At 38.3% G+C, this 23305-nt stretch overlaps 2 long non-coding RNA genes across 4 annotated transcripts in view; one reads left to right on the forward strand and one right to left on the reverse strand.

The window, feature by feature from the left end:
* Positions 1–23305, reverse strand: part of LOC141505271 (uncharacterized) — a 274924-nt gene that overhangs the window by 187616 nt on the left and 64003 nt on the right. The gene's annotated exons all lie outside the window — the stretch shown is intronic.
* Positions 22523–23305, forward strand: part of LOC141505273 (uncharacterized) — a 53094-nt gene continuing 52311 nt past the window's right edge. The window contains exon 1 of the long non-coding RNA XR_012473577.1: positions 22523–22717. This is a non-coding gene — a long non-coding RNA (uncharacterized LOC141505273). The remainder of the gene's footprint in view (positions 22718–23305) is intronic.

Below are 23305 nucleotides of genomic sequence, written 5' to 3' on the forward strand. Positions count from 1 at the left end.
CCACCATCACCAGATGGCTCCCCATCAGAAGCAGGGCCCCTTTCCGGAAGCTGGGACACAGCAAACAAGAGCCCAAGACAGACTGGCTGGATTAATTATAAGGTGAGACACTGGCAGTTTGCAGCCTTTGTCTGTGACAGCTGCCTGCAGGGGCAACCTTGGAAGTGGTTTCATGGATGTTAGGGAGCTGAGACAATGACTTAGGTCTGGTTCCACCCTCCACACACTTGTCCTGGTACCTATGATACTCTTTCACACCCTTTATCTCTAGACCAATTCTGCAACCAATGGTTACCAATACCTTCCAGATCTACCTGGCCAGAGGCACCATCTCTCTTCTATGCCACAGATAGATCCTTAGTATATAAGCAGAAAGAATGCTAACTTTGGAGGCAGAGAATTTCAATGAACAGAATTCAAATCCTTCTTTCCTGAGTACCTTAGTGGCCTTGAGCAAGTCTCTTATCCTCTGTGGGCCTCAGTTTCCTCATTTGTAAAATGAAGGCGGTTTAACTAAATGGCTATGGTCCCTTCTAATTCTGTGATCATATTCCTATGTTTACTTAAGTGTCCATTTAGGCAGGTTTCCAATTAAGGAAAGATACAATGCTTGTATGAAATAAAGTTCCTTTCTTTATAGGCTAGGTCAGAAATTCTTAATTTTTTGGTGACAGACATCCCTTTCAGTCTGATGAAGTCTATGGAACCCTTCTTAGAATAATGTCTTTAAATATGTAAAATAAAATGTATAGGGTGACAAAGAAAAGCAACTATATTGAAATACAGTTTTAAATAAAATTTAACTCATAGATCCCCAATTTAGGAACCCCAAGTTAAGAACCCCTGATCTAGAAATAGGATGTGAGACCCAGATCACTATATGGAGCCCAAAGGGATCTCAGAGGTCTTCTAGATCAGTCCCTTTATTTTTTAAAAGAAAGGTCCAATGTCACACAGGTAGTTAGCATCAGAGGTAGGATTTGAACTCAGATCCTTGACTACATCTACTGTTAGATCCATACAGTCAGTTATATTACACTATACAAAATTAATGATTTAATTTTACATGCCTAAAATGTTATCTCTAGCAATTTTTTTTGCATCCACTGTCTTGCCTCCACCTAGAATTTATTTTCTCTTTCACCTCTGTGGTTTCCCTGGCTCCCTTCAAGACAGTTCAGATTTCACTATTGACAGGACACCTTTCCTGATCCCCTCTGATGTCTTCCCAATTCAGATTACTTTCATCTGTGTGCAATCTCTCTCTCTCTCTCTCTCTCTCTCTCTCTCTCTCTCTCTCTCTCTCTCTCTCTCCTTCGTTTGTGTGTGTGTGTGTGTGTGTGTGTGTGTGTAGGGATAGATGGATAGATAGATATGTATCTTGTTTGTACTTAAATATCCCTGAGTTTTCCCCATTAGAATACACTCCTGGAGATTAGAGACTATTTTTTGCCTTTCTTTGCACACTTTAGTGCAACACCTGATATATAGTAGATGCTCAATAAATGTGTGTTGACTGACACTAGATAAGCACTAGATATCTATGAACTAGGAATCAATAAAAGAGTCCTAGAATTCTTCTCCACAGATTCTCCAAGGAATCTCTAATACAGCTCAATCCCTATTAGTGCAAATAATGAATCCTATTAAGTGGTCACCTTATTTGAATTTGTACTGTGTATTTCCACTAGGCTGAAGCTAATTAGCATATCTTACATAATTATGACTTAAAATAGCACCTATTTAAGGCAATGCCTAGGGTTTAGGGGACCTAGAGTTGGTCAGCCTAGTTCCTTCCTCTCATGGATAAAAAATGTTTCTTTTATCAGGTAGAAGGTCCCAAAGGCAAGAATATGAGAGTCACCTGCCTCTTTCATTTCAATCCTGGAACCTGAACCTACTTGTTCCAAGGGAGGAAAAAGGAATGGCTGAGTACTAAAAATTCACAGAATACAGCTAAGAAGAGAAGAAGGAAGAGGAAAAAAGGGAAGGAGGAGGAAAAGGGTCTGAACAAGCAGGAAAATGACAGGGAAGTGCCATAATTGTGACTTACAGCATCATATTAGTGCTGGAAGTTTTGCTGAACTCTTCACATCCCTCTGATCTCTGGTTTGGACAAGAACACCCCATTTCCTTTTTCCTCAGCTTCCTACTACAAGCACCATCTTTATAGGGTTGTCAATTTGGAGCCAGAAGGAATCTCAGGGGTCATCCAGGCCAATCTCATTTTACATTTGAGAAAACCGAAGCCCATAGACATCAAGAGATTCGTCAAATGTCTCACAACAGCCAAACCTAAATTTAAACCTTTGCTTCCATAACCAGACTCTCTTTGAGTGGAATATACTGTTTGCCTGTCCTCTCCACTAGACACTCACAAAGAAAATGAGAGAGCTGTCCCAGGGTCTCAGTACCGATATGACCCAGGTGGTCTGATTCTGTCACTGACTCTGGAAGTCATCTAGCTAAAGGGTCTAGGGATACACACTGAAACAAATTATAGGATGAGGGCAGCAGACACAACACATTGTAAAAATGCTCCACATATTATCATTTCGTTACCTTGATAAAAACCAGACCCGAAACCCCATTCCTCCTTTTCCATCCAAAAACTCCCATCCATCCAGATGATGGTACCTCACGAGGGGCAGCTAGTCCTTATGATGTAGCTCTTTCCATTGAAATCTTTTCATTATGCTCACTTTTGCAGCATCATGGTTTTTCTCTTACTTCTTTCTCACCCATACTATCCTTCCTCTGCTATGGATGATCAGGAGAAGGGGAAGAGATAACATCAAGGGAACAAGAAGAATTTCTTGAATAACAGAGGTTTGAGAGATATATATGTGTGTGTGTGTGTGAGTGAGTGAGAAAGAGAGTGTGTTTGTGTATTTTTGTGTGTGTTTATGAGTGAAAAGCATACAGACTCAATTTCAAGTCCCACTCTGGCACTTAACTGAGTGGCCATGGGCAAGTAACTTCTCTGTAAAATGGGATAAATTCTTCACAGAATTATCTTAAAGAAAACACCTGATCAAAAGTCCAAGAATGATATGGGTTATTGTTATTGTTTTAATTGGACCATAAATCAAAAACTGAAATGAACATCTTATTCTGCCAATCCAAGAACCACATATTTACCCATTCAACAGAAGTTTATTGTATGCCTACTATGTGCAAAGCTTTTGGGTATACAAAAATAAATAAGACAAAATAACTGCTTCAAAGAGTTTACTATTTAAATATCATCAAAATTAAAATATGAAAATTACATAAGAGAGAAGTAAAAGTGCCTTCTTCTTACTGAACTGGGAATCAAACCAAAATTTAAACTATAAAAACAAACAATCCAGCAGTCAGTAGTTTGTATATTACCTAAAATTTTTTAATCAAAACAAAATAGGAATATCTGAATATTTTCTAAACCCAACCTGAATCAGAGATTTAATTCGGTTCAAATCCCTGGATGATCTCCAGGTTGACATTTGGAAAACACTGTTTTAAACTCAGCTGGTCAATATCCCAGCTGGCTAATATTCCAAAAATTCTGAATGTGGACAGAAAGTCACCCTCCATCAAAAATGTCATCTCCCAGGCTTCAACAAGAACCAAATTTCCTTTTTTTGGGCTCCCAGGCAATCAAACAGTATTTATCAGTTCACACAAGGTACTCAGCAACTATTCTCATTTTTCAGAATGCCCACTATAGGAGAGTCATATTTCCTGTCCCTAAGAAGTAAACAACCCAAAAGAATAAGTAGCTAAAACTCAGACCAATGAATGATATAGATGGAAGGAACTTTGGCAACTTCTAGTCTTATTCTGGGCTCTTAACCTGAGAATCATGAAATATTTATATATATATATATATATATATATATATATATGTATATATATGTATATGTATATGTATATATATATATGTGTGTGTGTGTGTGTGTTTATATGAATATGTGGCTATGTATAAAATATATGTGTGTGTGTGTATATATTATTATATTTTAGTAGAATTGGTTTCTTTGGAATACTGTGTGTTTCATTTTATGCACTGAAAACCATATTTTGATAAGGGATCCATAGACTTCACCAGATTGCCAAATGGCTCCATGACCCAAGAAACATTAAGAACCCCTGATCCAGAGGTGTGCTGGATCAGCTCATACTGACTCACAGGAACTAAATTTTCAAAGTGAACATTTAGTACCACCACCCCCTTCAGAAATAAATTTGACAAATCAGGACTTGGTTTATTGTTTTGTTGATTGTCCAGATTCAAGAAAGCAATAGAGAGATTAAGTATAAAAATGTGTCCTGCATAAATTTTTTTTCAGAGAATTGGTTGTTAAACATTTACCAACACTCTCCTGCCATAATCTAGAACAATCCTTTCATTTAAGAAATGGAAAAGCTGAAGCCAAGAGAGGTGAATTAACTTACCTAAGTTTACACAGTCAAGAAAACAGTCAAACTCTATTTATTCCAGAGGTATCACTAGAAATGCCAGTGATTTGAGAACATTTAAACCGGAGAGGGAGTGGAAGATGGGGATGGGGGGGTGGGGAGGAGAGGGTAGATAGTCCCAGGCCAAGTAAAAAAACAAGGAGAATTGTGGTGTGTGGCATAGGACTACCAGGGTTGATGAGACAAGAGGGTGGTAAGATAGATGACTGTTGTTGGGAGGAAGTCAGTCCCCTGGATGTCAGCTAGACTCACCATCCTGAGAGAAAACCCCAGTTCTGGCTCTAAGGGATCATCCTGTGACGAAGGAGGTGTCAATTTGTTTAACTAAATTGATGTCTATCATTTTAAGGCTACAAATAAGTTTCTAAAAAAATTTATTTAATTCCATTTTAAAAATTGAATTGAAATACACTAAGGAAGATTACTATATAAAAGGAATCACAGGATTAAATTCTTCTGTAAAACAAAGAATCCTTTATAAAGCTGAGTCAATGTTATATAGTGAAAAGATTTGTTTGAAGGAGAGTCTAGAGGCCCAGCTCTGATAGTAACATGGAGGGTAACTCTGAGTGATCTACTTCATCTCTTTGAGTTTTTATTTATAAAATAAAGGGATTGAACTATATATATATGTATATATATATACATATATATATATAGTTTTTTAGTTTTTGCAAGGTAGTGGGGTTAAGTGACTTGCCCAATGCCACACAGCTAGGTAATTATGAAGTGTCTGAGGCTGGATTTGAACTCAGGTACTCCTGACTCCAGGGCCAGTGCTACATCTACTGTTACCACCAAGCCACCCCATGAACTATATGATTTTTAAGAGTTCTCTCCAGTTCTAACATTGTATCTTTTAGGGTAAGTCCAGATTTTCATATCTGGAATTTGTTTAAAGGGGGACAGAAATGTATGTTGGGTATTTGGATGGTCAGCCTTTGGATTTAAAGGACCTTGTTTGGTTATGTCAGACTCCTCATGACCCCATTAGGGTTTTTCTTGGCAAAGATACTGGAGTGGTTCGTCATTTACTTCTCCAGCTCATTTTACAGATGGAGAACCTGAGGCAAAAAGAATTTAGTAACTTGACCAGGGTCATACAGGTAAATGATTGATGCTGAATTTGAACTAAGGTCCTCTTGACTCTCGGACTGGCACTCTATCCACTGTTAGCTAGCAGTCTTTAATGGACCTCAAAGATCATTTATAATTAAGGAAACTGAAGCTCAGAATGGAAAAGTGGTTCACTCAAGATCACAAGTAGCAGAATCTGATCTGAAATTCACATCTTCTAACTCAGAAAATAGAATGGGTCAGTAAAAGAAAAGATGGACTGGGGCAGCTAGGTGGTGTAGTGGATAAAGCACTGGCCCTGGAGTCAGGAGTACGTGGGTTCAAATCCGGCCTCAGACATTTAATAATTACCTAGCTGAGTGGCCTTGAGCAAGCCAACTTAAACCTTAAAAAAAAATGGACTTTGAAGACAAAGGACTCATGTTCAAATCTTGTTCATTTCTTCTTGTAAATCTTAGTTGTATCCTCTATAAAATGAGAAGGCTAGATTAGATGATCCCTGAGGACCCTTCCAGCTTTAAAGTGATGAACTAATTCTTTTTCCATCACTATTCCTTAGCTCCATTATCCCTCTTGGATGGAAAAAAGAATTTTTGTATTGCTCTCTCCATATATCTATTCTGCTCTGTCTTTCTGTCTCTCCTCTCTGTTGCTCTCTACTTATATTTTTCTCAATTTGTCTCTTTTTTTGTCTCTGCTTATTTCTATCTCTCTGTGTTTGCCTTTCTCTTGCCACTGTTCATCTATCTTCTCTCTTTTCTGTCTCTGTCTGTCTCTCTCTTTCTCCCTTCCATTCTTTTTATCCCAATTCCCAGTGGAGGAGCAAAGCAGGGAGGGAGGGAGAGAGAGAGAGAGAGACAGAGAGAGAGAGAGAGAGAGAGAGAGAGAGAGAGAGAGAGAGAGAGAGAGAGAGAGAGAGAGAGTGAGTGTGTTAGGGAAAACAAGTATTCCTCAGTCATGGCCATTATGTATCAGAAAATCATTTTGTTTGCTTACTCTCTCAGAGTTAGTCAATAAGCATTTATTAAGCACCTGTCATATGCTAGGCATAGTGTTAAGTATTATGGATAAAAAGACATAAGTAAACAGAAGTTTAAATTCTGGGGCTCTTTTCCACCACTCACTCATCATCCTGGGAGCCAGGGTTCAAAAGAGGGAGCTTCATGGAAGCAGATAACCCATCCAACTAGTGTGGTAGCTATCATTGCCTTGTAAATCACATTCCAGACCCCAAAATTGGATAGTATGAGAGTCAGGAACCCAGGGATAGTGGGAGCTGTTCTGGCAGGATAAGGAGAGCCCTGCCATTCTCTTCACAAGAGGCAGCTCCAGGCAGAAGCCAGGCCAGGTGGCTCAGGTAGAAGGACCAAGAGGCTCCTCTCTCACTTGCAGGGACTTGCCTGACAGGAGCAGCATCTGTCCTTCCCCTCCTGTCTGACTTTAATCTCACTGAGGGGAATTAAGAAAGGTGTAAACACATCTTCTCTAGCTGCAAGCCCTGGCAGAGAGAGAGAGAGAGAGAGAGAGAGAGAGACAGACAGACAGACAGACAGACAGACAGACAGAGAGAGAGACAGAGAGAGACAGAGACAGAGACAGAGAGAGACAGAGAGACAGAGACAGAGAGACAGAGAGAGAGAAGAGAAGAGAGGATAAAAGGGAAGGAGGGAAAAAGGGAGAGAATGATTGGGTCAGAGAAAAAAGGGGGAAAGCATATATATATATATATATATATATATATACACATATACATATATATATATATATATATATATATATATATATGTTAAGCATTGGCCCCCCTACTCCAGTATCTAGCATAGTCTTCTGCACAAGGCAAAGATGAGAGTAGCAGAATTCCAGCATAATAATTATTACTATTATCATAGCTGGCAGGCATATAGTATTCCACGAGATGCAAAGCACTTTACATACATTATCTACATTATTAGAGATGACAGACCTGGGGGAGGGCCACAGATAAATTGTTGAACTGAATAAAGAAGGTAAAGAATTATTATCATAGCAATGAACTAGGTTCAAATCCAACCTGTAGAAGATGGAGAAAGCATGGAGATGAGGAGGAAGAGGGTGAGATTTGGCACAAGCAAGGTCACAGAGCCAGAAAGGAACCCAGTTGGTTGGGGCATAAAAGCCCATTAGAAAAGAATATGAATTAAAATTTGATAGGCAGGGTGGTGCCAGATTGTGGAAAGCATGTAAAACCAGGCCAAAGAATTTAAATTTTACCCAATAGATAAGAAACTGGTGATAGCTTTGTTGTGTCCCTTTGTCTATAAGCCACCAAAAGATTCCACTGATGTTCTTCCAGATATTTCATATATTTAAATAACTCTTTAAAGTTATCTTTGGATAGAATCTGTATTTCATGATATCCACAACAACCCTGCTAAAACAGATGTCATTATTCTCATTTTAGAGGTAAGGAAACTGAGACCTAGAAAGATTAAGTGACTTTCCCAAGATCAGATAACTAGGAGATAGGAGGGCCAGGACCAGGAACCAAGTCTTCAGACCAATGGATTTTGAAGGTATTCCTAAAATTCCAGTTTAGCTGCCTAATTTGTAGATGACAATTGAGTCTTTCCATAGTCTTGGGGCTTATCAATTCTCTTCATTTGGCCTTTCCATTCATTTTTTTAAAGTTTTCTCTTTTCCTTCAACAACTTTTTTCTATTCTACTATTTAGCCCTACTGGGGATTTTTTCCCCCATTGCCAGGTGTTTCTGACCCTTGGCACAAGTTTTTCCTAAACTTCCAATAAAGTGTTTTTGAATTGTCTCCAAGCCTCTTGTAGGTTATTGATTCTTAAAAATTCTGCTTTTCAATTTTCTTTCAAACTAGTGCTCACATCTTGTCCTACCCCTCTTTTCTAAAATTGGATAACTGTGTGTTGATGGATTTGGGAGGGGTTGCCTTTTTTTACTAAAATGTTGAATCTAATTGTGTCTCATTCACTATTCCTTAGTGACTCACTTCAAGTCACTTATTGAACTAGTTCCTGTTTATCAGTCAGGTTTAAATCCCAAATATTTCCTCTCCACGTGGCTAACTATGGCAGGAAGCAGCTGTCCTTTGTCCTCTCTTTAAAACCTCGCCTCCATCTCTCTCCTGATGAGGCATCCTGCCAAATTGGGTTGAGGTAATTTTTATTACCAATCCTGATTTTACTATTTCTCCAACTTTATTTAATATTTCCCTCTTAGTCTCATCAGCCTGATAGGTGATCTATAACCATTTCCTACTTTTACCTTTTTTATTATAGGAATGTGGAATTTTCACCCACAGAAACCCCATATTTATTCTTTATTCCAATAAAACTTTTACCCAATTGCAGCATAATGACTCCTCCTCATATTAAAATGCATCATAAAGTTCAGAATCACTGGATCCCACTAATTCCCCTTGCACCACCAAGATACCAAATGCATTTAAGGTTCTGACTGCTACCAAAAGAAGCAATAAGTCCTATCTGTATATCATTTTGAACTTTACAAATCACCTTTCTTCCAACACCCCAATTGATCCACTTGTTCAAACATGGATAAATAAGGCTTCAGTAACTGAATATGATATTTTTGTCTCTTCCCATACTTACCTAATGATATCAAGTAGTTTACAATCTAAGACAACCCCAAGCTTTTCATGATGCATTTTAATATGAGAAAGAAAGAAAACTATTACTTCAGTACTGTTTCTCTTTAAACCTTTCAAGTAGGGGGTGCCTATCAATTGGGGAATGATTGAACAAGTTGTAGTATATGATTTCAATGGGATACTATGGTGCTATAAGAAATGATGAGCAGGAGGATTTCAGAAAAACCTGGAAATATTTAATAAATTGATGCAAAATAAAATGAGCAGAACCAGGATAATATTACATACAGTAACAACAATATCATATGACAAACAATTGAATGACATAGCCATTCTCCCCATACAATGATATCAGTCAATTCCAAAAAACTAATGATTAAAAAAAAATGTTACATACCTCTAGGAAAAAGAACAGATGGAGTCTAAATGCAGATCAATGCATATTATTTTTCATTTTGTTTTAAAAAATAATACTCATTCTTAAAAGAAAAGTAAAGTAAATCCCTCAGGTAGTTTACTGAGTGACTCCAAACACATAAATTCAGCAACTTAGCCTTCTTGGAAATATAGTACCATGTCACTTAATAAGGGGGGAAGTACTTATATCTTTTAATTCTTTAAAATATACCACTTCTAGAGCTAGTGAAACTTTTCCAGATATCTCCAGTTATCAATACTCTTTTCCTCATCATATGTCCTTGGATTTACTTGCCTATATACATATTTTAACTCCTCTTACTGCCAAAAAAAAAAATGGAGGTAACTTGAGGGAAAAAATGGTTTCATTTTCTATTTGTAGCCATAGTACCTTGTGAAGATCAAAAAACATAAATTTTTGTTGAATTGAATTTGGAAAGCCCAACTTGGAACCAAGTAAAGCCACCTGATCAAATTCAACTTAAATATTTGTTTTTTATTATCTTTTAATCTTTTATTTTCCAATTACATATGAAAAAATAGCATTTTTTTAATCTTGAGTTCCAAATTCTCTCCTACTCTCCCTACCCTTCCTCTTTATTGAGAAGGAAAGCAATTTGATACAAGTTATACATGTGCAATCATGCAAAACGTATTTCCATATTAGTCATTCAACTTAAATATTTGCTGAAAAAAAATGAAAGTCAACGCTGTGAAATTACAATGACCTGCTACCCAATTCCTGACATGGAGGTGATGGATTCAGAGTGCAGAATGACACCTAAGTTTTCTGGATATGATTAATGAAAAACATTGTTTTGCCTATGTTTATTTCTTTAAAGGTTTTATATTTCTCTTAGTTTTCTTACTTTCTTCCTCATATTAAAATGCATCATGAAAAGCTTGGGGTTCTCTTTTATATTTCTCTTTTGACAGTAAGGGGAATAAGGTGGGAGAAAGAGAAAACATATGTAGTCATTTCAAAAATTGTTTTAATTATAATCATTAAGATTATCTGACAATCAATAAATATTTATTAAATGCCTACTATGTGCTGGATACTATACTAAACTCTGGGTGTACAAAAAAAAGGCAAAGACAATCTTTGCCCTCAAGGAACTAACAATCTAATGGAGATACAATAAGCAAGCAAATAAGTACAAACAGGCTAAAACCGAGATAATTAGGAAATAAGAGAGAGAAGACCCTAGAATTAAAAGAGGCTGAGGAAGTCTTCATGTAGAAGATTGGATTTTAGTTGAGATTTAAAGGAAGCCAGCAGGTAGAGATGAGAAAAGAGGGCATTCCAAACATGGGGGACAGACTGAGAAAATGCTTGGAACTGAGAGATGGAGTGTCTTATGTAAGGAACTGCAAGGAGGTTAGTGTCACTAGATTGAAGAATACATGTTGTGGATGGGACAAGGTGGGGAGGGGATGTTTAGTAAGGTAAAAGAAGACTCAAAGGAAAGAGGAAGTGTGGTTATAAAGGACTTTGAACACCAAACAGATGGTTTTGTATTTAATCTTAGAGGCAATAGGTGCCACTGGAGTATATCAAGTGCGGAGGGCAGGGTGACATAGATAGATCTGAGCTTCAGGAAATTCAATTTGGTGGCTGAAAAGACTATGCCTTGGAATGGGAACATACTTAAAGAAGGTAGATCTACCAAGAGGCTATTATGATAGTTCATGTATGAGATGATGAGGACTTAAACCAGAGTGTGATAGTGTCAGAGGAGAAAAGGAAGCATATTCAAAAGATGCTAAAGTGAAATCAACAGGCCTTGGCAACAAAATAAGTATAGGGTGGGGGGAAGGGGGGACATAAGGGATTCTCAGTGAAAGATAGTGAAAAGTTCAGGATCATATCTAGATTATAAACCTGAGGGACTGGGAGGATGGTGTTGCCCAGTACAATAATAGAGAAGGTGGGAGGTAGGGAAAGTAGAAAGAGAAAGATCCTAGGTTTGGTTTGGGGCATGTTGGGTCTAAGATGTCTTCTAGACATACAGTTTGAGATATCTGAAGTGAGGCTGAAAATCAACAGAGAGGTTAGGGCATAATAGATAGATTTGAGAATATCAGTACAGAGATGGTGAATTAAATTCATTAGAACTAATAAGATCATCAAATGAGGTAATATAGGGGAAAATAAAAGCAGGGTCAGGAGAGAACCTTATAGGACTTGGGAATATGGGAATATTCCATATAATGTCAGATTTTTTCAGATATTAATTGGAATTTTTATCTCTTTTTTATTATTTGTTACAATGGGTGACTCTATAAGAGGTGAAGATTTATATTGAAATATGAAGATGATGTAAAAATGAAAGCTATCAATAAAAACTGAAAAAATAACTAATATCTGCTAATTGTCTGTTATGAGCTTAGCACTGAGAAAGAAAAGAAAAGTCAAGACATGAAAAAAGTCAAAGAAGTTTACAATCTCCTTGAGGAAAAAAAAAACAAATCTGAATTAAACAAGGAGTGATCAAATAGGTAGGAGAACCAGAAGAGAATGAAGTCCCAGAAAACCATCAACAGTGTCAAAGACCATAGAGACATTGAGAATGAGGATTGAGACAAGACTATTTAAAATGTCAATGAAGGGATTACTGATAACTTTGGAAAGAACAGTTTTAGTGAAAATGAGAGGTCAAAAGCTGGATTGGTAAAGGGTTAAGAAGAGAGTGGGAGAAGACAAAGAAGTGGCCTTTTCAAGTTTAGCTAAAAGAGAAGAAATATAGAACAATAGCAGGGATAGAAGGATCAAATGAGGATTTTTAGAGGATGATGTAGACATGTAGTTAGGAAATAGATAAGGAGATAGTTAAAAGGAAAAAATTAACATAAGCAATAGAATGGTGAAGACAGAAGAGAACAATCTGTTGGAGATGGCATGATCAAATAAGAACACATAGAGGGGTTAGCCTTGGTTGGGGTGAGGCAAGCTCTTCATGAAAGACAGGGGTAAAGAAGGAGATTGATTCCAAAGAATAGATAAGAAAGTGTACTTTCCTCTCTACTTTGCAGAGGTATGGTTATTATGTGTGTAGAATACTTCATATAATGTCATTTTTTGCTCAGATATTATTTGGATTTTTTATCTCTTTTTATTCTTTGTTACAAGGGATGACTATGAGAGGTAGAGGTATATACTGAAATATGAAGATGATATAAAAACAAAAGATACCAACAAAAATTGAAAAATAACCAGTGTGTGCTGATTATCTGTTATAAGCTTAGCACTGAGAGACAAGAAAACTCAAGACATGACAAAAGTCAAAGAAGTTGACAGTCACCTTGGGGGGAAAAAAAGATGTACAGCTATGAAACAATTAGATTGTATAAGGCACAACATTCTAACCTCAGAACTTCAAGCCACTAGAATCCACTGACACAAATTTCAACTTCTCCACACTTTAGTAGTGGAGAAACAGAAAAAATTCATTTTCTGACAGCCCATCTTATGAGGTTGGGCCACTCTGAACTCATTGTTCCCAGGGCCCTGCTGGAGCTAGTTCAAAATGACTCATAAAAGCCAGGTGTTAAAAGTTTCAGCATGAACATTTACACCAAACTATATTGGCAGTCCTTCATTATCTAATTGGCTGTTTTGTTGATTGTCTAGTCTTAAGAAAGTGATAAATAATAATGCAAATTAAACTTAAAAGTGTGTCCATCAGATTTTTTTCAACAAATCAGTTGTTAAATATTTACTAGTACATCCTTGGTTGCTCCTCATACAAAAGACATACAGTTTGAAATCTAATCCTAATTTCATGCCTTCCAAACTTTATAGGACTTGCCTGATCTTGGTAGGAGCTGGCACAGCCTTCAAAAACCCAAGGCTATCTCCATATCACAATGAGGTACTGAGGAAAGACACAATGCAAGATCATGTTACTTCAGTGCCAAAATGTGTAGTGTGAACATTAGTCAATGAGAATTTGGGTCAGGCACTGTGCTAAGTACAATGCTAAAAATATAAGATGAAACAATGCCAACTTCCAAGGAGCCTTCATTCTTTTCAGGAAAACATATACATGCATCTAAGTATATTCAAATACAAGGTAATTTGAGGATAGGGGAAGGGGACTAGCAGCTGAGAAGGGCTGTCAGGAGAGGGCTCATCTAGGAGGTAAGGTTTAACCTAGGCTTGGAAGGAAACTAGAGATTCTAAGAGGCAGAAGTAAGGGAGGAAAACATTCCAACCATGGATGCCAATCTGTACAAAAGATGGAAGTTGGAATTTCACATGTGAGGATCAGCAAAGCATCCTGTATGACTATATGGTAGATATGATAAGGTTAGAAATATAGGCTAGAGTCAGGTTGGGAAGGGCTTTAAATGCCAAACAAAGCAGTTTGGTCTTAGTGGGATGGGCGGGGGGGGGGGGGGGGGGGGGGGGGGGGGGGGTGCAGCTTGGTAGTTGGCCTAGTGGATATGTTGTTCTCCCTTCCTTCTAGAAGAGGACTAATGACATTAGGAGGTGGATGCCTTCTTGACTTGTAAGTGAATTAGATTTAAATGAGGCAGAACTGTGCAAATCAACAGTCACCTGAGTCCAATGGTATGACCCAGACCAAGACAACTGGCAATGGCTCCTAGGATACCACTCTTTTAAGTTAAGGTCTTTCCCAGGTCTTAGCTTGCTTAAGGCAATGCCTATTTAGTAATTAAAGGTTTGGTAAAAATGGAGACAAAAGATGGCCTAGTTTGCCTTCACAAAAGAAACAATCTGGGAAGAGAAGCTCCTCAGAGTTTCTGAACAGAACAACAACGATGACTATTTACATTCACTCTGAGCCTTCAAAACTCAAAAATGAGCAAATGAGATTGAACTGGAACCTATTATTGGCCAATCAGTGAAAGCCCAAGTGATTTGGGTTTAAAGGCATAATCAAGTAGATCCATAATGTCAAGTAGCTTCCAAATATCACTAAGTGAAGAATGGACTAAAGAAGGGATAGACTGGATGTACAGATATAAATTAGGAGGGTTTAGGTGAAAAGTTGTGAGGGCTGAACAGACTGAAATTGTCCATGTGAGTAGGAATAAGGGAAAAGATAAGACTATTGCAGATCAACAATCAACAGAATTTACGTGAGTCTACTAGATATGTGTGATGAGAGTGAGTGAGAAATCAAAGATGACTCTGAGGTTGGAAACCTGGATGATTGGAAGAATGGTAGGGCACTTAACAGAAATTGGAAAGTTCAGAAGAAGTGGGAGATTTTTAGAGGGGGAGATAATGCATTTTATTTTAGACATGTTGAACTTAAGATATTATGGAATATCCAGCTAAATATCCAGCAGTTAGGGGCGGCTAGGTGGCGCAGTGGATAGAGCACTGGCCCTGGAGTCAGGAGTACCTGAGTTCAAATCCGGCCTCAGACACTTAATAATTACCTAGCTGTGTGGCCTTGGGCAAGCCACTTAACCCCATTGCCTTGCCAAAACTAATATATATATATATATATATATATATATATATATATATATATATATATATATATATATATATATATATATATATATATATGTATATATACATATATATGGCAGTTAATGTTGTGAGATTAGATTCAGAAGAAAGATAAGAGTAGATAGATGGAGATACACACATAATGTGGAGAGAAATAGAGAGAATATATATGTGTCTGGGAGTCAACTATACAGAGATGGTTTGTCATTAGAACCCACAGAAACTGAGGTCACCAAGAGAGAATGTGGAAAAAAGAGAAGGTCCTACCATAAAACTTTGAAGTACATGGAGTTAGAGATGGGATACAGATGATAATTTAGTAAAGGAGATTGAGGAGTAGCCATTCAAGAAGGTGAAGAACCAAGAGAAAACAGTATCCCAAAAGCACAGAGAGGAGAGAGTAGTCAATCAAATGCTTTAGAAGGGTCAAGAAGGGGGCGGCTAGGTGGTGCAGTGAATAGAGCACTGGCCCTGGAGTCAGGAGTACCTGGGTTCAGTACCTGGGTTCAAATCCGACCTCAGACACTTTATAATTACCTAGCCGTGTGGCCTTGGGCAAGCCACTTAACCCGTTGCCTTGAAGGATAAAGAAATAAAAGTTGAATTTGACAATTAAGATCTCATTGGTAGCTCTGAAGACAGCCATTTCCATTGAGTGATAAGGTTGAAAGCCACACTACAAACTTTTCCCTGGAGTTTCAATGCTAAAGAGGGCCAGAGGGACCAAGGACATATTAAAATTGGCTACTGCTAATGAGGAAAAAGGCCACCTTTTCATCAGAGATTGAAGTAAAAGAAGATATAATGAAGATGATGTCAAGGGTTTTTGAGATGTAGAGTGGGGAAGAAAAGAGAACTCAGCCACCAGTCATTTAGTAATCACCTACTCTATGCCAGGTCCTATGCTAGATGCTAGGAATCCAGATACAATGAATGAATGAATGAATAATTGAATGAGTCAATCTATGCTCAAAAGAAACTTAACCCCTAATGGAGAAGACAAATCTATGAAGTACATTCAAAATGAATAAAAAGAAATAAATACAAATAAATTGGTTTAGAAGGGAAAGCACTAGCAGGTACAAAGATCAGGAAAGGCTTCCTATAGAAACTGGCACTTGAAGTGCATTTTTGTTTGTTTTTTTAGGTTTTTGCAAGGCAATGGGGTTAAGTGGCTTGCCCAAGGCCACACAGCTAGGTAATTATTAAATGTCTGAGGCCAAATTTGAACTCAGGTCCTCCTGACTCCAGGGCCGGTGCTCTATCCACCGCACCACCTAGCCACCCTCAAAGTACTATTTGAAAGAAAAGAAGTATTCTATAAGGTAAAGGGGAGAAGGGCTTCCAGTCTAAGGAAGATTGGCAGGACAAAGGCATGGAGACAATGAAATGGAGTATTATATGGGATATTATATGAAAAGGTCCTTTTGGTTGGATCACATCACAAATAGTGATTTGGTTGGATCATGGAGAAAGCAAATAGTGTTCAATGAAGTCAGAAAGATAAGTTTGGATCAATTTATGAAGAGATTAAAAACTAAAAAAAATTAGTTTCTATTATGGATCCATTAGGGATGAATGAGTATGGGAGTGTTATGATCAGTACTATATTTAAGGAAAATCTCTGACAAAAAGATGGACTGAAATAGGGAGAGACTTGAGGCAGGAAGACCAATCAAGAATCTGTTGTCTTATATGATTATAATAGAATTCTTCTGTGCTATAAGAAATGATGAGATTCAATGATTTTAGAAAAACATGGAAAGATTTTCAGGAAATAATGAGAAGCAAAATGAGCTGAACCAAGAGAACATTTACAGCAACAGCAATATTGTTTTAAGAATGACTGAGCAGGGGCAGCTAGCTGGCATAGGGGATAAAACACCGGCCCTGGAGTCAGGAAGACCTGAGTTCAAATTTGGCCTCAGACATTTAATAATTACCTAGCTGTGTGGCCTTGGGCAAGCCACTTAACCCCATTGCCTTGCCAAAAAAAATGACTGAGCAAATTAGTCATTTTGCCTATTATAAATACCTAAATTTACAATAAGAGACATGTGAAGAGAAACACTATCTACATCCAGAGGAAAAAACTGATAAATAGAAGTACGTATAAAATAATATTACATATATATTATTTATATACTAGTAACCATCTCAAGGGTAGGGGAAGGGGATGAAAAAAGAGGGGGGAAAGAAATTTACATGATAACTTTCTTATATATTTGAAAAGAAAGGCAAGTGGTATGTAACAGATTTGCGGGGGCAGCTAGGTGGTGCAGTGGATAGAGCACTGGCCCAGGAGTCAGGAGTTCAAATCCAGCCTCAGACACTTAATAATTACCTAGCTGTGTGGCCTTGGGCAAGTCACTTAACCCCATTTGCCTTGCAAAAAAAACTAAAAAAAAAACTAACAGATTTGCAATTCCATATGTAATCATCTTTTTATTATATTATATTAAAGAAATGTTTGTTGTATTCCATAAATTAAAAAAAAGAATCTGCTGAAATAACTTAGAGGTATGAGGGCCTAAATTAAAGAGATGTGAGAAGAGAAGAGAGGTCAGTTACAAAAGATGTTGTGAAGGTAGACACAGCAAGATTTGGCAACTGATTGAATATTTGGGGTGAAGGAATGGGAACAGTTGAGGATTCTGTCAAGGTTACATGCTAGGGAGAATAGAAGGATGGTGATACCTTTGACAGAAACAAAGGGGGGGAGAATCTCAGAGAGGGAAGATTTTAAGAGGAAAGATAATGAGCTAAGTTTTAGACATGTTGAGTTTGAGATGTTCCTGGAATATCTCATTGAAATACTTGAAGAATGAGGGAAAGACTGGGGTCCAATATGTAGATCTGGAAGTAATCTGCATAGGGATAATAATTAAGTCCACAGGAACTTATGAAGTCACCAAGTGAAAGTGTATAGAGCAGGGAAAGCTGAACCTAGAATCTTGGAGTATACCCACAGCTGATAATCCGATAACGACAAAGGAGCATTCAGCCAGGTAGAAAGAGAACCAGTAAGGAGTAATGTCACAAAAACTCAAAGAGAGTATTTAGGAAGAAAAAGATGGTCAGTGTTGTTAAATGCAGCAGATAAATAGAGAAGGATGTGGATTTGAAAAGATCCTCAGATTTTCTGATTAAGAGAACATTTGTAATTTTAGAGAGAGAAGTTTCAGATAAATGATAAGGTCAAAAGTCAGAGCCAAAAGGGATGGAGCAGTTTGTAAGAAAAGTGGAATCAGAAAAGGGAGGTAGTTTTTTCAAGGAGTTTGGCTGAGAAAGAGAAGAAAGAGATAGGACAATAGCTTGAGGGAACAAATAGCAGAATGTCTTTCTAAGGATGGGGAAGATGGGCATTCTTGAAGGCAATAGTGGAGGAATTTATAGATAGGGAGAGCTTAAAAATTTGAGACAGAGACAGAGTGAAAGGATGATTAAAGTTGCGATTTGCTGGAGAAGATGGGCTCAAGGGCACAAGTAGAGAGGGTGATACAATTTTGTGTCTTCCTCTAGCACTGTCAATAGTAGGGGAAAATGAGGTTGGTTGGAGCAAGTTCAAAACCGAGTATTGAAAAAGTATAAGCAGCAACAGAACAAGAAAGAAGAGTATAAGAGTAAAAGACAGGGGCGGCTAGGTGGCACAGTGGATAAAGCACCCGCCTTGGAGTCAGGAGTACCTGGGTTCAAATCCGGTCTCAGACACTTAATAATTACCTAGCTGTGTGGCCTTGGACAAGCCACTTAACCCCATTTGCCTTGCAAAAAAAAAAACCTAAAAAAAAAGAGTAAAAGACAGAACTAAGTTAAATTGGCTAAAAATAGAGTCAATATCAGTGAGGAGTAAAGGAAAATCAGAGTAGGGGTGATAACTTAGGAGAAAACTGAAGGATGGAAAGCCCAGAGAATTCACCAATCTTATTCTGCTACCAGTTGCTGCCCTATCTATAGGCAAAAACAAAGAACAATCAGGAAAATATATCTTCCTATTGCCTTTTCTTCCTTCTTCTCCAAATAATTTTTAAAACACAGATGCTTCTAAACAGTTATATAGAGTAACTTAGATAAGTAGGGAATTTGAGCACTTTCTCAGACTCCCTCTGCCAGCTCTACTTGTCTCTTCCTTCTAAAGGCCATAAGAACTACATCTGTAGTTATCATAAATGGTCAAAGCTAGCAGAACCTTAGACATTATCTATTCTAACTAGTTAATTATATAGATGAGAAAATTTAGACCTGGAGAAAGAAAAGTATTTCATTAAGGAGTAGGGAGGTGGTGCTATGGATGGAACACTGAGCTTGGAATCAGGAAGACTCATTATCTTCATGGGTTCAAATCCAGCCTCAGATAAATACTACCTGTGAGAACCTAAGCAAGTCACTTAACCCTATTTGCCTTAATTTCCTCATCTGTAAAATGAGCTGGAGAAGAAAATGGCAAATCACTCCAGTTTCTTGCAAAGAAAACCCCCAATGGGGTCACAAAAAGTTGGAGATGACTGAACCACAAAATAATATAATCCAGCTAGAATCACATCCCTCTCTTTTCTGTTCAATGCCCTTTAACCACACCACCTTGCTTCTACTTGTGCTCAGTGAGTTCATTTTATTGGTCATATATTGGTGGCTTGATTCTCCCAAAAGGTCAGTGTGAATACCAACAGACATTTACAACAGAAGGAAAAAGAGAACTTGATTGAATATCTGGAGCAAGGAGGTAAAGGAAGTGGGATGAAGAAAGAGCAGCACAAAAGGGTGATGTCAGCTGGACAGCAGTATGAATTCATCGTAGTTGCAAATTTCTTGCTTCTCCCAGAGCTTTAAAGCATTTAGAAAATAGATCTAGAACTGGAAGGGATTTATTTTTAATACCTGGAGACTATTTAACCCAGTCCCTTCATTTTACAGATGAAACAGCTCAGATTCAGAGAGGTGAGGTAACTCATCCATGGTCCTACAAGTAGTAAACATTGGAACCCAGGTCTATCTACTTGACCACATTTTTCATTTTAACTAGAGAGCCATTTTCTAAATCATAGATTCTCAGAATTAGATGGGCGCTCAGAAAACATTCTGACCTGTACCTACCCAAGAATTCCCATTTCATCCAATCTCTGCTTAAAAACTTCTAGAAATAGGTAGCCTACCAACTCTGAAAGCAGCCTACTATACTATACTGATGAACATCTCTAATGATTTGGTCTTTCATTACAACCATCTCTGTATCCTCTTTTTTCCTATCCCTAGTTCTACCTTCTGGGGTCAAGCAGAATAAGATTCCCTACTGGTCGACATGGCAATCCTTCAAATACTTGAAGATAGCCATCCTAATCTTTTCTTCTCACAGCTAAGTATCTCTAGGCTAAAAAAAAAAAAAAAAAAAAATCCTGATTCTTTTAATCAATCTTCATACTACAGTCTCCATTCCTCTCACTATCCTGCTCTCCTTCTTTGAGAATCCAGATGGACTCCAATGTAATTCTCCATGTGTTTTTCACTACAGTGACTCAATAGATAGAGACTTTTTCATGTATGTCCAGGGCAAGGACTGTACTGGCACAACCAAAAGTCTCTTTAAAGAACTGTCCTTTGGGGGTGGCTAGGTGGCGTAGTGGGGTGGCGTAGTGGCGTAGTGGATGAAGCACCGGCCCTGGAGTCAGGAGTACCTGGGTTCAAATCTGGTCTCAGACACTTAATAATTACCTAGCCATGTGGCCTTGGGCAAGCCACTTAACCCTGTTTGCCTTGCTAAGAAAAAAAAAAGAAAAAAAGAACTGTCCTTTGAGTATTAATCCAATGATTATTATTCACCATACTAATATAACATACTTTTAAGGTTTTCAAAGCTCTTTCCTTATAACACTGTGACTGAAGAGTACAACTGTTATTATTTTTATTTTTCAGGTTAAGAAACTGAGGAGTGGAAGTTAAGATTTGACCAAGGCTTTGGTAAATCTGGGGAATGTACCTGGCTGACTCCAGATCCAGTGCTCTTTCCACTATACTTGCTGCTTCTCTGGTATCAAATTCATTATCTAGATCTGAACAAGGCAAATCCAGCTTCCACTCTTTTTTACCTTATCTCCTCTACTCCCCAAGTAAAACTCTCCATCTTAGCTAAGTTAGTCTCATGACTGTCCTCAGAAAATTCTTAGTATATTCCTTCTCTCTCTTGCTGTACTGCCCTCCCCCTTCCTCTCTGCATTATTAAAGTCCTATTCTTTCTTCAAGGATAAACTCAAGTCCCACCTGCTTCAGAAAATCTTCTTCAACGACTTCAACCCTCAACAATCTCTCCTTTCACTGAATTCCCACTATACTTAGTATCTGAACCAATCCTTTTGTTGCTTCCTCCCCAACCATATCATCTTGCCCCTGTTTCCTGTGGCACATCTTATCTTCCCAACAACAGAGTGAATTCCATAAGGTTATGAAACATGCTTTTGCATTCCCCACATCACCTTACATTTAAATGCTCAATAAGTAGTAATTGAATTGAAACTGGGTATAAATTATTTGGTCTTCTTCATAGAGATTCTTTCTCCCCTGCCCAGTTCAAAAATTCTATACTCCCATTCCCTAAAACTAATCTCCTTTCCATCAGTCCCCAAACCATCAGTTTTGTCAAAAAATGGTTTTATTTTCATTGTACCCATCTCCTCTGATAATAGCAAAAAGAGAGATGAATTGCTATATAATGAGAAGAGTAGATATGAATCAGGTGCCCTGACTCAGCCACTATCACTCTCTGTAACCTTGAGCAAGTCACTCACCTTCTAAGCCTCAATCGGTTTTAAGTGAACTCTGACTCTGCCCTTTTATGAGCTATATCTCTTCTGAGATCTTGGCCAAGTCACTCAACCTTGCTAGACCTGTGATCTTAAAAGGCACAGTAAATACAACCACCTTTCTCTTGGCCAGCAGCAGGAACAGCAAAGAGGGTTCATCCTGGATTTTCTTTTCCCCCTTTTAGGAAAAGTAAAGGGAAATCTTTTTTTAAACAACCAAAGTTGAACTTTTAGAAGGAGCCTGAGCAATAGGATTTAAACCTCACAGAATGTATTTTTGTTACTGCTGCTGTGGATTTTTTTTTTTTGAGAGGGTAGAGGAAGATAATTTTGAAGTCTAATGGTAACAAAACAGCAGCTGGACAAATAGGAACATTGTGTGTGCTTCCACGCAGGGGACTAAAGATGAGCTGACATGATTTTTCTAAATTGAAGGAGAAATAAGATTAGGGATAGGTTCCCTGGTCTATATCAGCAGATTTCTTTTCCTTTTTTTCTTTTTTTTTTCAAATAGGAAGAAATCAGCCTGTTCAGTGGATAACCTGATGGGGGCAATCCCCGTTCCCAGGACACTAGATTTTCCTTCTTGTGCCCTCTTCCTCCTCCTCCTCCTCCTCCTCCTCCTCTTTGTCTCCTGCTTCCCGGATCGCACGCTTCCCAGAGCACCCAGCCGGCTACACAGTCTCCCTGTCAAGCTCCTGGCTGATCCGGAGGGACATGTGTCGGGGAGATGGCAACTTCTCCATCCAACTGCTCTTCCCCGGGGCCTCAAGAACTGCGGTAACCATAGAAACAGCAGCCAATCCAGGGGCTCAGCGGCCAGCAGGGGCGGAGACAGACCACTTAGACATACACACAGGTAGGAGCAAGAAAGGAAGGCTTTTCCAAGGCGCCACCCAGCAGCCCACATTAGGATGGGGAGCGCTGCCTGCCGGGTTTCTGCAAACAGACACTTAGAGAAGGTCAGAAAACTTTACTTGCAGCAAGGAGCCAAAAACACCCATCTCCCGGATGGGATAACTCTAAATCTAAGAACCTGTGCACATCTTCCCTAAGATCTCTACACCTACCTTATTTTGGGTACCACATTTTTTTTTTACTCTGTCTTTCAATTTTATCAAACTCCCACTCATGGGTTGGAAGCTTATGTTTGAAAGAGACCTGGGGGGAAAAAATCATCTCATCCAATCCATTTATTTAACAGAAACAGAAACTAAGGCCCAGAAAGAGGGGGACTTCCTCAAAGTCAAACAACTAAACCCAAAGTGGAGCCTAGGTAAACTGGCCCTGCCTCCCCAGAGCCCAGGGCTGTCTACTACCCTACAAATTGTTTCACCTACATAAATCCTGTCTTCCTAACTAGGCTGTAATATCTTTAACAGTAGTAACAGACAATAATTTTTTTTCTTTTTTCCCATTCCAGCACCCAGCATAGAACTGTGCATGT

This window comes from Macrotis lagotis, chromosome 1 (genome assembly GCF_037893015.1).
Source record: "Macrotis lagotis isolate mMagLag1 chromosome 1, bilby.v1.9.chrom.fasta, whole genome shotgun sequence".
Taxonomy (NCBI): Eukaryota; Metazoa; Chordata; class Mammalia; order Peramelemorphia; family Peramelidae; genus Macrotis; species Macrotis lagotis.